We start from the raw sequence: 13,661 nt of genomic DNA on the forward strand, positions 1-13,661 counted from the left end.
TAACTAATTTACAGTATTAATCTGAAGATACCTCATCCTTTTACACTAATCTAGCAATTTGCAGAGCCAATTTGACAACATTTCGTTCATATCAGGTCACAGAAGACAAGAACTCAATAGAGGATCATGATGCCAGCAAATGTGAAAGTATAAATAAGAAAATAAAATTATTTAAACTGCAGGACTATAAACTCTGGTTATTCATATGAAACAAGATTTCAGTATGCTTTAAAAATAGCAACAGATATGATTGAACGCAACAGGAATGACATCATCACACTGCCACTTTTCTTTGAGACATCTGAATACAAAGACTGGAACCCACTTTTTGTTCCAAGTAACTTTTATTGGGATTAAGGATGGAAATAATCATATATCCAGGATAGATGGGCATAAGGAAGGAGTTATTTGTATTTCCTTTCCTCTTCCATGTGACAAGCACCAGGGTGAAAAAAAAAATGTATCACTTGTGTCAGACGGATAATTGTATATCCTCATGCTTCTGACACAGGGGAGTATTAAACAGTGCTCAACAGATTAACTACAAGAGCAATGTTGGTGCTTAATATGCCCTTGATCTTGAAATGTGAGTGCGTGTAGTGAGTCAACAAACAGAACATACTGTACCAGCTGACACACAAATTGTGCATGTGTCACTCATGTCACTTTGCTTAAGTTCACTCTGCACCTGCAAAGCTGCAGCTCGATCAAGCAGGACACTGTTTACTAACTGAAATGGTACTTGAAAGGCTTAATAAAATGACAAAGCATGGGATTTTTTTTTTTAAACCTAGTTTTTAACAAAAATCCGCCCCCCTCCCCGCACCCTGTCAGTGGCCATTTGAAAAAGCTGTATTTTATCTGGACTGTTTACTTCCTTTGTGTTATTTTATAAAGAGGGCAACATAGGTTAAACAAAGTCCTTTGATGTATTAGTATAAAGAGTAGGTGCGCAGTCAGTATTGTGACTTATCTGTAAATTATTTCACCAGGAAAACTGAGCGCTACTCAACTTTATTCATCTGATTTTCAGTCAGGTCCTGCTTAATTTTCTGGATGGATTTATTGAGGTACAAGGAAATCAACTGACTTGCTCAAGGTCACAGAAAAACTCTGCTTAGGAGAAATTAGGATCCTGCTGGCTTCTATGCTTGGTTCTAGTCACAAGGATTTTTATTCTTTCACCCTCAACTCTAAAGTCAGGTGCCTTCAGTCTAAGAGGAACATCATAAAGATTCCCAGAATGCAATTTTTATTTGGAGTATTTTATTTCTCTCCTTAAAGAAAGCTATGTCTTTTTATGGATTCAGTTTTCAGAGTTTCCTTCTGCCCTCTTAATGAAGGGTCTAGAAACAAAAATAAGTGGAACCATTAAGCAACTATATTATACAGCAGATTACAAAATGGTTCCTAGCACAATTACTAGGGAATAGCTTCAATTACTACAATAATACTGCTTATTTCACTCAGTTACTTAGAATCTTACAAAACAAACAAAAAACTTTGTTTCCAAATGTAGTTATGGTTGCTAAGTGACAATCTCAGTCATCTTTCGCATCATTTAGAAGACATAAGCATCCAAGAAAACAAGAAAATTAACCGTCATAGGTCTTACACTACCCACATAATAAGCATCTTATGTTTAAGGTGTTTCATCACAACACAACAACCTTAACGCTAATTATTATTTGTGTATACTTCCATAGCACATAGGAGCCAGGGTTAGTTCAGGCTAGGGGTTGGCAGGGCAGACTTTGCTATGGGCCCTTTACCAAAGGTCAGAGATGGAGGAGAGTGAAGCATGGCAAGAATCTACAACCATATCAACAAAAGAGAGAGGAAATATGAACAAATGAAAATATGGAAAATTGTTTAAAGCAACTGAAAATGTTAGCGTCAGCCCCCTACCCACACCCACTGCCACTCACAGGCAATACTCACCATGGCTGGGGCTGGAGAATGGTGCTATGCAGAGGTGTTCCACAGCTGAAGTGTCCATAAGCATGTCATTAAAAAGTGTTATGGGAAAGAGGGAAAGGAGTTATGAAACTTACTTTCACTTTCTGTTGTGATTGTAAATACAACGGATACATCTGTTTTATCTGCAGCTGCTGCTATTGCAGCCTTGAAGGGGGTCCCCTCCACACCTGTAGAATGCCTGACTGACACAGAGGAGAAAGAAGAGGACTAGGGAAGATACATTCACTGAGATCCTGCTAGCCCATGTTGTGTTTGTTGTGAACTCATGGCCTGGTGGGCCAACATGGTAGACAGCATGAAGAGGGATAAAAAGGAGAGGAGAAAATGTATAAAGATCCAAGAATCCCATGAGAAGAGGGTGTGGGAGATGCATCAGGACATAATGGAACTTCTCAGGCAGCAAACACAAATGCTGCGGATTCTAGTTGACCTATAGGTACAACAATCACATGTCCAACTTGCCACCCTTGCAGTCTCTGGAGAACTCCCTGGTGGTAGCTCGCTATGACTCTCAACAATCCACTTGGCATCATGGGTTACATCCCTGACTGGTGGACAGTAAGGTCAACCACAGCTTCACATACACCAACCTACGAGAGTCACAGCTGATGTACTTGTAACCAAAATGGATTGCATTTCTGCATTGAAAGGGACAGAACCATTTGCTGCCTTTCTAAATTTAAAGTTCTGTTCAGTTATTTTGTTTTTTGAAGTTTTATTGTCCTTTTTTATTTACATATTGGGTTCCCCTCTCCCCCGCCAACTGCTTTTATCAGTCAGTAAAATTCTTTTTTTTTAAATAATCTTGTTTAGTTTACCACACATACTGCAGTATGCATAGTGGTACTCAAAGCACCCAGTGCTTGTAAAGTGTCCAGCACAAACAAAACTCAGAGGTTCAAAAACACCCAACAACATGTAAATGTACAACAAGCAAATATACACTACATAATTCATAGTTTCAGTTAAAAATAATGTAATAGTTATAAATGTACAGCAAAATACAATAATAATTCATAGGTTCACTATATGACAATGTATAAATGTACACCAAGTACTACACCGTTCCTAAAAAACCACAAACTTTCAGGGCCAGAGCACAGTCAAGCACAGCACGTTAATGTGGCGGAGACTGTTAAAGTACGCTTTCAAAGCCTCCCCCATGACCACACAGCTCCACATTGGGCTCTTGTAATGGCCCTTGTGTCTGGTTGGTCAAACTCAGTAGACAGCCACTCCGCCTCCACCCCAGCAACAACTCCCTCCCCCACAGCTACCATTATATCAGTGGTTCTCAAACTTTTGTACTGGTGACCCCTTTCACATAGCAAGCCTATCAATGTGATCCCCCTTATAAATTAAAAACACTTTTTTAATATATATTTAACACCATTATAAATGCTGAATGCAGGGTTTGGGGTACAGGCTGACAGCTCGTGACCCCTCATATAATCTCATGACCCCCTGAGGAGTCCCAACCCCCAGTTTGAGAACCCTTGCATTATATACTAAAATGTAATTAGCAGAAATTTAGTTTATTTGTTTCATAGCAGGTTATGAATACGAATTATATTTTTCAGTGGCAGCATACTAAGTCAGGTTGCCAGACACTGCAAAATAGACAGAAAAAGAAATTACAGTGCACCAGGACATGCCTATGTTAAATCTTAGTAGTACTATGGGTGAATAAGCTTTATGAATTTGAGATTTCCTGTAGAGGGACACAGGAACTTTATGTGCATTTTATGCAAAGCAGAATGTTTCAACTTCAGAAATCACAGATGAATGAATGGGATACTGAGCCGGAACCAGTAATGCCAAAAGAGAAACAAATGAGTCATGTTAACAAGGTAAGTCAGAAAGGGATTGACTTGCTTTCAATTTTTTCCCATGGACTGTGAATCAGCTTTTAATTAGCGCAACCCAAGACAGACTGGCTTCATAAAGGGCTTGATCCTGCACAGGGTTACACGAATAAGCACAAAGCAAAAATAGATTAGTAGGATTTAAATACTAACCCAAGTGTGGCAGCTTTATTAAAAGAAATAAAATTCAGACTAAAGTAGCTTTGATAACAAAGGTGATTTTATTTAACCCTTAAAATCATTTTTTTGTCTAGGGATCACAAACAGAGATTGCTACATCATGAATATATTTAAATAGAACTCATTATAATTTAAGAGCACAATATTCATTGCAAAACTTTAAAAGATTACAGCATACCCATCAGCCTCTACAAGTTACTGATTGACCCTAATTAGGACATTATACATGAAGTTATATACTAAAACTGCAACTGTTAAGTACTCAAACTGCAGTTTGCTTTCCTGGTTAACAGAAAATTGTCCAGAACATGCCAGGCAGAAGTAAGATGATTAATTGGCAAGAAATATGCACCTTCAGCTCATATCCAGCAATGTCATCAACACTAGACAGAATTATGACTTCAGTATCTAGATCCCATTAAATACATTTTTTTAAATATATGTTGTTGCTCCAGTTAAGAAAATTTTTGATAGTTTTCAAGTCCAAAACTAATTTGGAGCCTCCCAGGTTCTCTTATAACAGTTTAATGTAAGTGGTACATACCCTGTGTTACAATTTTCACTTCTAAAAGAGAGATTTGCTCCCAAATTTAGATTGGCAAAATTCCCATTTAATAAGAAGAGCTAAAATGCTAATGACCTTCTCACCCACTGAGGGTGCACTGCTGGGTGATGACCAGCAATCAACAATAAATCCCATTGGACAGTTATGCAATGATAAAAGAGAGAGAATAGAAATATCCTAGATCATACTATTGTTGCTGTGACTTCCCATTCTATATGATGTAATCCCTGATCATCATCCAATCATTGCAACTATTAGGGCCCTGCGCAGATGCAAAATTTGTTTCTGTATCGAAACTGCAATCTGCAAAAATTGTCCGTGGATATATAGTGGATATCTGCAGATTTGCAAGGGCTCTACCAGTCATCATCCAGTCACTTATCCATAATCAAATTCAGAATTAGGTTAATTAATTAAGGGAAAGTTCTAGTCTCTTCTCCTATCTTCCACTAATCCCTAAAACAGGTTGCAATTTTTAAATTCTTATTGATAGAAAAATAGAGGAAAGGAAAGGAAATTTTACAATCTATCTTCAAGAGGTCAGAGCTACAGAACTAATTTACTATCAACAACCCTTTTCAGATCACATCTACTGGACAAGAAACCTGAATCAAAGTACATTCTATTCCCCTCCCCAAAATACCAATTGAGAAGTAATCTAATTAATAATAGTTTCCACATTAATTTTGAATATTAAAGCAAAGATTTTCAAAACTGACTTGTAATTTTAGGTGCCCAATTTAAGGCTAATTAAAGGGATCTGGTTTTCAGAAAGTGGTGTATATTCACTGTGACAACCAGGGTCCAGACACCAAGAGCAGAACAGAAAGTTTAAACCAAAAATGAATACTTCAATCAACTGATTCCATACTGTACTATTGTACTATAAATGTATAAAAAGTGTAAGGTCTTAGGAAAGCCTGTAATGCTCTGAACTTGATGGTCATAATGAGATATGTTTACAGTTCATGGTTATGAATCTATGTATTTATGTATATAGAAAACTGGTCATAATTTCAAGTATCAGAGGGGTAGCTGTGTTAGTCTGTATCCACACAAACAATGAGGAGTCCGGTGGCACCTTAAAGACTAACAGATTTATTTGGTCATAAGATTTCGTGGGTAAAAAACCCACTTCTTCTAGCTTATAACAGATTTATTTGGGCAGTCTTTAAGATGCCACCGGACTCCTCATTGTTTTTGGTTGTAATTTGTACAACTACCCCTCAGAATGGTGAGCAGTCAAGCAGGGAGGGGCACCTCCCAAGTCAGGTATTTACATAAAACAAGCTTCAAGTAACCATCCATTGTTCAAAGGGGGGGGGAGAGCAGGAGCGGGGCAGGCAATAATGGCTTGATAGCCAGGGTGTCTGTCTTTCTAAGAGGGAATTTTTCTACTCTAAATAACCATGAGTCACCAGGGATTTAGCACACTCAGCACTTCAGTGTGGACATTACCTATATACTGAAGGAAGAGGTTCTCTGATCAGCATAGGTAATCCACCTCCCTGAGAGGCACTAACTAGATCTATGGAAGAATCCTTCCTTCAACCTAGTGCTGTCTACACCAAGGGTAAAGCCAGTTTAACTATGCCACTCAAACCCCTGGATTTTTCACATCCCAAGCAAGGTAGTTAATCTGACTTAATTTTCTACCATAGCCCATGTGCGTCAGGGGCGGGGGGGAAATACTAATAAAAACAGGCTTGGGACTGCAAATTTTCATCCAGAACCTGAGGGACAGTCTGTACACAGAGGGCTATTTGTGAATGCTGGATTGCTCCTACAATTAACGAGTACACTGTGAAACTGTCTTAAAGCAATAGTTAACTTTTTTAGGAAAGGGATTTTATCTAATACGAAAGTGTAAAACCTGAGGTTGCCTTTTACATTTTTCTGTGTAATTTATGTTTGCTTCCACTTACTATTTCATCATTGAATCTGTGTTTTTTCTATTAAATCAACTTTAATTATTTTCATCCAAACAGGTCTCTGGTGTGCAGCATGTGTGCCAAAGTAAGCTGGTATCAGGAGGGTTGGTTTCACCCTTCGGGGTTATGGATAAGGCTATGTTTTAGTCACAGGTATTTTAAGTAAAAGTCATGGACAGGTCACTGGCAGTGAACAAAAATTCACGGCCCATGGCCTGTCCATTACATTTACTATATACCCCTGACTAAAACTTGGAGAGGGGTCTGGGGGAGAGAGGTCTGGGTGCTGGGGGGCGGCAAGAGGGAGGCTGCAGGTTTGCAGCCTGGGTGCTGGGAGAGTGCAGGTTTGTGGCGTGCAGCCTGGGACCCCCACTGGTGCTGGGTGGGGGAGGTGACAGGGCCAGCAGGCTCCCTACTTGGCTCTGCGCATCCGCCAGCAGGCGCTGTCCCCGCAGCTCCCATTGACTGCGGTTCCTGGCCAATGGGAGCCTCAAAGCCACTGCTCTGGGTGGAGACAGCGTGCAGAGCTGCCTGGCCACACCTCTGCCTAGCAGCTGAGCGAGGAGAATGTCACTGCTTCCGCCCCCCCCCCCATAAGCGCCACCCACAGCCCATCTCACCCCATCCCATGCCCCAACCCCCTGACCCCTACCACACCCAAAATCCGCTGCTGGGGGTGGGAGGCGGGGCATGGTGGCCCGATACTGCCCCAGCACTGGCTGGTGCGACTGGAGCCGGGGCTGCCTGAGCTGCCCCTGAGCCAGGCACACTGGCCGCTGCAGAAGTCACAGAATCCGTGACTTTCCGTGACAAATTCACAGCCTTAATTATGAACCAGAGGGGAAAACTGCAAGTGTATGGTAGTTCAGAACTTAGGGAGGATGCATGTAAGAAGACTAGGCTGTTGATGTCAACCTGCAAAGAGTAACTGGGCTGGTGAGACCTTACACTTGTGGACTAGGTATTGGTGTCAGAGAATTGAACCATACCTGCACTGCCTTAAGGCCCCCCAAGTTATAAGGCAGGCAGTGACAGAACCCCTTAGCGTCACACTCACATTCTGTAAATCAGGCCCTTCTCTGCATCCAAAATCACTAATCATTTTTTGAAAATGCTGGCCTTGAAGTCACAGGTCTGTTATAACGTAATGTAAAACCTTTATATCAACCAAACAACAGTGAACTAATTGTGGCTAGGACACTGCTCTCAGTTTAAGTACTTAATGTCTATTCAAATTAATGGCTTTACTTATCTCATAGCAACCCCAAACCCACAAACATGTAAGGGACATATACAAGATGGGCTATTTCCCACCAGTCTACAGTAAATGTAAATATAGTAAATATTTCCTTGATATAACTACTCCTACTTTCCAGTGAGCGTGCTGCCTTTCTCCATAGGATAGACATTTCCACAGAAGTTAAAGTGTCTGGACTTTGTCAGAAAACAGAATAGGAGCCTGATAGATCTGTTCCATTCTTCAATGAATCACAAACATAAGACAGTTTCAACAAGATTCTAACACCAGGGCCGGCTCCAGGGTTTTTGCCGCCCCGAGCAGCAAAAAAAAAAAAAAAGTAATCAGCACCTGCTCCCCCACGCCACTTTCTTCTTTGGTGGCAATTCGGCAGCGGGTCCTTCCTCCGAGAGTGATCGAGGGACCCGCCACCGAATTGCCGCCAAAGAGCTCAACGTGCCGCCCCTTCCCCTTGGCCACCCCAAGCACCTGCTTGCTGAGCTGGTGCCTGGATCCGGCCCTGTCTAACATTATATGTTGGCTTTCATACCTGCAAATTATAGTACAACTAAACAAAGCACTTCTGGATATTTATACAGTAAAAACCACTTATTTTAATTTGCACTACAGCACTACTCACACTGATCTTTTCTCCCTGTATGCTATCCCAAGTTTTCTAAGGGACCATGCACCCTGAGATCTCATTAACTGGTAAACAGTTTGTAGCTTCTTTTACAGAAAATCTACTACACATGAAGGTCAGCAGAATGAGTTTTAGGTTACCCATTGGCAGAGAGCTACATTTAGACAAACTTGCAAAACCTGAAGTTTCAGTTACCATGTTAAATAAAAGTGAAGTTATGCACTTGACTCCAATGGGAGTTGAGGGTTTCATTGCAGATTCTTTGCAGCTTACTAAGAAAATGGTTAAAACAATCCCCTCTGTTTGGGGTTTTCTTTGTATAGAAACACCTTTTTTATGAATAACTAAAAAAAATTATTCAAACCTGAAAAACCTTTATCAGAAGTTAGTTTAGTCAAAGATTTTTATTATTACCCTATGAAAATAAATTATGTGACAAAAAAAATATAGCAAGATTACTTAGGAGCCAGTTGCTCTGTAATTTCCATTGACCAATACTTTAACAGAAAACATCCTTCTGATCTCACTATCTGAGGGTATGTCTACACTACCCGCCGATCCAGTGATCAATCTATCGGGGATCGATTTATCGCGTCTAGTGTAGATGTGATAAAATCGATCCCCGATCGCTCTGCTGTCGACTCCTGAACTCCACCGTGGCGAGAGGCAGAAGCGGAGTCAACGGGGGAGCGGCAACGGTTGACTTGCCGCCATCCTCACGGCCAGGTAAATCGACCTAAGATACGTCGACTTCAGCTACGCTATTTGCGTAGCTGAAGTTGTGTATCTTAGGTCAACCCCCCACTGTAGACCTAGCCTGAGACTGCTAAAGCCTCTAGAAAGGCAGGTTCACCAAGAAAAGTAGTCCTGTCCTTGCACTATAGAAATATCAGTACCCTTAGAACTGGATTTCAAAAAAGCAATCCCCTAATTTATTTTCTTGTGAACTGTAAAACATTAGTTTTGACACTTTATAGAAGCAGACCTTTTCAAAGTGAACTTTGACTTTTTTGGTTAAGTCTTTGATATAGCAGTATCTTGAAAACACTTCCTCATTTCAAAGAGACTTTGGCTTATGACACACACCAGTTTGCTTGTGATTTCATACTATTTTACTTGCTGCTTTAATTAATTAATTTAATTTAATCACGTTTTTAGTGATTTAATAAATATCCATAATATTTGATAAACAGCTGCATATACAGAAGTATCACTGTTATAAAACTCTTCAATCTTTCAGGTCCAGAAGATTAACGGAAAGAAAAGCAACTCTTTAAATGACCTTACCCTTAAACGAGCTAATAGGGACACACACAAGTACAGATAAATGAGAGGCACAAATGAAAGTTGAAAAGTCAGCTGTACTCCAGACGTGTGGACAAATGGCATACAATGCATTATGTGCAGGTTAATGCAGCAAAGCCATAGGTGAGACCTGTGCCAACACAGCACTGCAATTTTGGATGGAGATAAATTCAGAGGGCTCTACAGCGGTGTGCCACAATTGGAATTGGGGGAATTAGAAGTGAATGAACCTTAGGATGGGTCCAGTTTATCAAGGTACCAGAACTCCCTGGCGGACTCAAGCTGGATCTTAGGGGCTGTCCATAAATCAGGTAACGCCCTAAGAGTTGTGGGTCCTTTAATTGTACATGTTTGTTTCCATATTACAAGGAGGGGGGGGTGTCTTGAAGAGTCACCAGTAAATGTGCTATGTCATTTACACTGCACTAGCAGTAGGGGCAAGGGGAGTCCCTGCCCACCCCCCCGGGAAACCCCACTCAGAAGGGGGGTGCGGATCAGAGTCTCTGCCCCACCCTGCTCAGGAGGAGCTGGGGGGGAGGGGAAGAGTAAAGCCCCCGCCCAGGACACCCCCGGAAGGGCGGGAACAGTCCTGCCCGCCCCAGGCACTGTCCCAAAGGGGGGGGGTGAGTCGTGTCCCGCTCCCTATAGTGGGAGCCCAGAAACCCCCCCGTCTCCGCCGCTGGCCGAGCTGCCCCGTCGGGGCTACGGGCGGCGGCAGCAGCCCCTTCCCCTGGTAAAACTTACCGCACGGGCTCCGCGAACCCGCCGCCGGCAGCCCCGCACGCCGCTCGCTTCAGGAAGCCTGCGAGAAGATGGCGGCTCGTAACCACCTATCTACCGGGGGGCGGGGGCGGAGGCCGAGTCCTTGAGCCCGTTGGCGTGGGGCGACATCTAGCGGCGGCAGGGGGACGCGCAGGCGTAGAGCCTGGCTCTGGCCGAGCGTCAGAAGGGGCCCCGCCCCCACGCTGCCTCTTCCCGCCCCGCCTCGTCCCAGCCCTGCCATCACCCCGCCACAGCAGCCACCAGGTGACCCAAATGAGCCCAGCTATTCTCGGGCACACAGAGGTGAAGTGACTTTCCCAAGGCTAAGCAGGGAGTCCGTGGCAGAGCAGAGAACCAAACCCAGAACACCTGCCCCCACTCCCCCAGGCCTGTGCCTTAACCACTAGGCGGCCCTTCCTACCCCAAGGAGGGGGAGCCGCTTCTGTGCTTTGAGTGCATGGGTGGGCCAGGCACTAGACCGAGCCACCAGGAGGAGGAGTAGAGAGAGATGGGGAAAGGGACATGGGTGAGAAGCAGGAAGGGGGAAACATCAGGAAAGGGAGCAAGGACTTAGAGAAGAAACAAGAGAGGGGGGAAAGGGGCATGGAGAGGGGAAAGACTCCCCACTGCTTGTCCCTCGCAGCTGCCACCTTTCCGCTGCCATCAGTGGCCTGCAGCTCCCAAAGAGGCCCCACGCAGCAGTGAAGCAGAGGGAACGTAATGTCTGTAAACTGGGCTGTTAGTGAAGACAGCTTGTAGCTGAGGGTGATGATTTTAATACACTGTAATTCATGATAATGTAATTATGTAGGTCATTATTATTTTAATGAGGAGGTTAAGATACTAATGATAGACACACATTCAATAAGTAGAATATGAAAAGTGCATAAATATGCTGAAAATTGCCAGTTGGGGGGAGCTGAGTGCCCCCAAACACACGCACCTTGCCCTAAAGGCAGGAGGGGGCAGAAAGGAGTGAGCGGGAGGCCTTCAGGGGAGGCAACCAAAGGGGAGGGGGCAGAGCCGGGGCAGGAAAGAGTGGGGCCGGGGCCTTGGGGGAGAGGGTGGAGCCAGGATGGGGCACCCACTGACAAAACCAAACGTCAGCACCTATGATGGGATGGGAAAGAGAAGGGAATAGGGGAAGCGGGGGCTCAGCATGTGGATCCCCTTAGTAACAGCTGGGGCTCCCCTGTTAAGCAGAGCCATTAAACCCTCACCCTGACAAGCCCCACCTCCCCTGCATCTGTACCACTCTGATGAGCCCCCCCAGACACCCTCCCCACTGAGCCCCAACCACCTACACTCCCCCCCAAGCTCCAACCACTTTCACTTGGTCCCCCCTGCAGACTCCCATTGCCCCTGCACCTGGAACCTCCCTGTGCATCCAGATTCCCCCACTGAGCTGCCTGCACCCAGACTGCCCCACACAGAACCTTCTTACCCCCATCTGGATCCTGCCACATTAAGTCCCTCTGCACTTGGATCCTGCTGCCAGGCTGAGCCTCCCTGCCCACATCTGTTGTCCCTGGCACAAAAGGGGCAGGGCCCTAAGGTGTTTCTGTGGCAAGCATGGCCCTTGTGCTGTGTCAGGGCCAGGTTCAGCCTCACTGCCAAGTCCCTGTCCCAGGGGGGTGGGGGAGGCTGCAGGGTATTCTCCCATCTCAATGGCCTGTGCTCCCCACTGCCATGGTGGAGCTTCCACGTTTATTTATTGTAAAAAAAAAAAGCAGAATTTTAAAATATTATGTACAGAATTTGATGCCGAATTCCCTCAGGAATATGGGGCGCTGTACAGCAGTGATGCTGGAACTGTGAAGGGGATGCTGGACAGTAGGGGATCTGTGGGTGGGGGAGCTGGGCAGGGTGTATGGTGTGCATGGTGCTGTGCAATTGTGGTGGAAGGTCAGTGGAAGGGGTCTCTGGGCAGGGGGTGCTGGGCATAGCTGGTCCGGGGGTATTGGGCATAGGGATCTGTTGGAGGTCTCTGGGCGAGGGGGCGCTGGGTATAGGGATCTGTGGGGGAAGTCTCTGGGTGAGGGAGTATTGGGCATAAAGGCAAGGCACTGGGCAGGGGGGCAGTGTGGAAGGGGCAGGCTGGCAATGCAGGGCTGGGCAAGCCAGTATGCGTCTAGCAGTTGTGGGTTTGTAAACAGTGCCCTTGTGCTGGGCTGAGTGGGGCCACTCCCGCTGCGCTGCGCCTCATTGCCCCCAACTGGCCCCTTGCTCTGCGGACCGCCCCCCATCACATGCCCTATTTCCCCAATGGGGGCCCACAGATATGTTTGGTGCAGGCCAACATAAAGTTAATCCAGCTCTGGCTGGGAGGGGTGGGCAGGCCGGCAGGCTCACAGCAATTCCGGGCCCCAGGGCAGAACAGCCAATGGGCTGCCACTGCGCATTGTACAGGGCAGGCTGGAGCTGGGCCCCATGCTGGCCCAGCGTGGCCTCACCATATGGGTGCAGAGCTGGATCACGTGCAGCAGCTGGTGCACACGCTCACAAGCCGCACGGACACGGTCCGCCTGACATTTGGGTGGTGCTGTGCCTGCACTGGCTGGTGCCCAGCGAGCTACCGGCTGCACTGCTGGGCGCGCTCTTCTGGCACAGCCAGGGCTTCCACATGCCCTCCTGGCTGCCTTCACCGCTGCTGGTACCAACCTGCGTGCGCTCTAGGGCAATTTAAAAGGGCCTGGGGCTCCCAGCCGCCGCCATTACCATTCTCAAATGAAAGGTGTTATAATAGTGCAAAGTGTTATTATGTATTTATTATGAAATTCATATGGCTGTGTTAAATTGCCACATAAGCGTTCTGCAAAGGTCAGTGGGCTAGTAGAAGATGGTCTTTAATAAAAATTCAGATAAAATTATTCTGGAAACGTCTCTTAAGTGGTCACTGAAAACATGAGGTTGTCTATTGGAGTGTAGTTTTGACTGTATTAAAACCAAATTTCCTTATCTCTAATACAGGATTCTGTTATTATTTATAGGCACAGATGGTAGCACCCTCTATTATTAAGGTTGCCTGAGATCCTGTTTTCCAGCGGTGCTGGAACAATTTTTATAGTGGGGGTGCTGAGAGCCATTGAACCAAACTGTAAATGCCATATATGATGGAAACCACTTCAAGCCAGGGGGTACGGCAGTACACCTAGTTCCAGCACCTATGCTGTTTTGGGTTGCTTATAACTTT

At 45.0% G+C, this 13,661-nt stretch overlaps 1 protein-coding gene across 1 annotated transcript in view; it reads right to left on the reverse strand.

The window, feature by feature from the left end:
- Nucleotides 1-10,605, reverse strand: part of LOC120372466 (X-linked inhibitor of apoptosis) — a 36,851-nt gene extending 26,246 nt beyond the window's left edge. Inside the window, exon 1 of the mRNA XM_039489625.1 lies at nt 10,451-10,605. The gene's annotated coding sequence lies outside the window, so the exon portion shown is untranslated. The remainder of the gene's footprint in view (nt 1-10,450) is intronic.
- Nucleotides 10,606-13,661: the final 3,056 nt, after the last annotated feature.

Source organism: Mauremys reevesii, linkage group 9 (genome assembly GCF_016161935.1).
Source record: "Mauremys reevesii isolate NIE-2019 linkage group 9, ASM1616193v1, whole genome shotgun sequence".
Classification (NCBI taxonomy): Eukaryota; Metazoa; Chordata; order Testudines; family Geoemydidae; genus Mauremys; species Mauremys reevesii.